A 2,566-nucleotide genomic window follows, 5' to 3' on the forward strand; every position below is an offset into this window, starting at 1 on the left:
TTTCTTGCTCTGTCATGCGTGGTGTTTTATGAGGTTCATTAGAAGCAACAACACTGTTCTGAAAGGCACTGGCTGGACCTCAGCAAAACATAAGAAGTTCATTGAGAGATGGAAATAAGTGATCTCAATTCATACAAAAAGTCTCTCTTTAAGCAAAAGTCTCTGCTTAAAGTTATAAAAAATATTCAAATTAATTGCCAACAGTTGTACTCACAGCTTCTTGCTTTGATTCCACTGTAGAGCCAAATGTTTGCTGGGTATAAAAGACAAGTGTAATTATTATTTTTGCGAGTCCCTGAAAATCCAAGTTGGAGGGGTTTTATTACAGAAATGATTCATTTGGTATTAGTTAGTCACAGAAATGAGGCACCTTGGCGTTGGTTCAAGCAACACTGTCCAGATTTAGGCTGCAGTTAATGTTGCATTTCCAGCACGGGGCTCCCTGCTTCGGTCGCTGCGGGGAAGTGCTGCCAGGCATGCCCGAGTTCAGGGCAGTGCCTCGGAGTGCAGCGGCCGCGTCTCGCTCGTGCCCCTTCCCCTGTCCAAACCAGTATGGAAAGAGTCCTTTAGCAGCAGCCTTGGGGGCCTGCTGAGGTTCTGCATGAATGAGCAGTGGGACAGAGATGTGGCTCTTCTTGCTGATCCTGTAGCTCTTTGTTTCCATGTTTTACGCCTTGTCCATGTGTCCTCTAGGAAAGGATGCCTGAATCCCTCAGGACTGCCAGGCAGTGCTGCTGTTCTCTTCTCCTCTGCAGTGAGATCCTGAGCCTCCCTCCACCTGCCCAGAGCACTGAGGGCTGTGGGGATGAAAGGAACACCTGCCACGGTTTTGGGATCCCTTTGGAGAGCGCAGCTCTGTTTGTACACGTGTCCTCCATCCCGGCGCTGCCGCCTTCTCCGGGTGCTGGAATTCACTAGGCAGTGTGTGTGCAGCCTGAGGCCAGCTCTGGAAAGGTGTTCTGTGCTGTGGGTAGAGCTGGGGAAGCTGCTGTGGGGCTCACTGGGGTGCAGAGCAGCTTTAGGAGCCTTCCCCACCCGCTCCAGCAGCACAGAGGGCTGAGCTTTGGATGTAAAGGACTTCAATTCCAGTCAGGAAAAGCAATGCTGGTGAGCCGTGTGGTATGACAACATGCATCTCAAGCATACTTTTTATTTTATTCAGGCTTTAAGTCTGCTTTAAGACTGTTTATAACCTAAATCTGTGAAGGAAATAACTTTCTCTCCCCTTGCTGTAGGAAGGAGCGCTAGCTGTGTTTTTCTCTTCCCTCCTCTGTGTTTTTCTCTTCCCTCCTTCCCACTCCAACACCTCGAAAAAAATGTCTTAGCAAACCAGCTGTAAAGATTTGGGTTTTGGAGGCTATGCTGTGCCAGTTGGATGAATCCATCTCCAGTTCTTACTTAGATTGGAGAAGATAACACAGCTCAAGTCCTCTCTGTGCTTCTGCGTAGGTGCACGTGTGAAACCATCTGCAGTGTGTCCTCTTATCCCAAATTCCCATTGCCTGTGCTGATGCCTGGGGTTTGCCTCTTGCCTGTCAGGTCCCGTGCTTGGCTCTGCCTGCTTTCCCAAGGCAGAATCCCTGGGGAAGGTCACATTTATGGGCAGAACCGCCAGCTCTCCCTGTGGCTCCACTGGGCACTCCAGCAACGAGCTCCCCCTTGGCTTCACTTTGCAGTGGCACAGGAGGGGAGAAAGGAGAGAGGAGGTGAGTGGCTGGTGCTTGTCTGGGCTTTCCCAGTATGTCCATTAACAGCTTCCCCCTCAGCTGGGGCAGGCTGGGACCATCCAGGCTGTGAAGAAAGCTGTGCATGGCTGAGCTTCTCCATGAGGAATTGGCTTCTCACCTGTCCCTGTGCTCCTCAGCAGTGACATCAAGCCCAGGGCTGCAGTTACAAGGTCCAGCAGCTTTCTTCTTCCTCCTTCAAGGTGAAACTTTGATGTTTTAATTACAGAACCACAGAATGGTTTGGGTTGTAAGGGATGTTAAAGCCCATCCTGTCCCACCCTTCTGCTGTCGGCAGGGACACCTTCCACTATCCCAGGGTGCTCCAAGCCCCTTCCAGCCTGGCCTGGAACACTTCCAGGGATCTGGGGCAGCCACAGCTTCTCTGGGCACCACAATAGCAGTGAGGTTTGGATATGATCCCTGCTGCCTCAGTTCTGTTGTGCCCCCACTGCAGACAAAGGCTGGAATGAATCCCTTCTGTGGAAGAGCCTGCTGAGCAAGTGGAATTTAGGTGCACAACAAATCCCAGCTGGCTTCCAGTGCTTGTTTACAAAAGCAGCATGAATCAGTTGTGCAGAAGTGAGTGGAAGCAACCAAAGCAGAGGGGAGGTGGGATGGCACAATGTCACCTGAGGGGCTGCTCCCCAGAAATGTGCCTGCACAGGTTTAGTGTGGGCTGAGCGTTTATGGAGAACCCCAAAAGCCATCTGTGTTCAGGGAGGGCTTGGAGGAAATGGAGGTCTGAGGATCAAAGAAAAGGATGGACTCTCCTCCTTGGGGTGGCCTTCTGCTGACTTGCATTTGATGTGAGGGTGACAGGAGGTGACATCATGAGGGAG

This window comes from Corvus moneduloides, chromosome 7, assembly GCF_009650955.1.
Source record: "Corvus moneduloides isolate bCorMon1 chromosome 7, bCorMon1.pri, whole genome shotgun sequence".
Classification (NCBI taxonomy): Eukaryota; Metazoa; Chordata; class Aves; order Passeriformes; family Corvidae; genus Corvus; species Corvus moneduloides.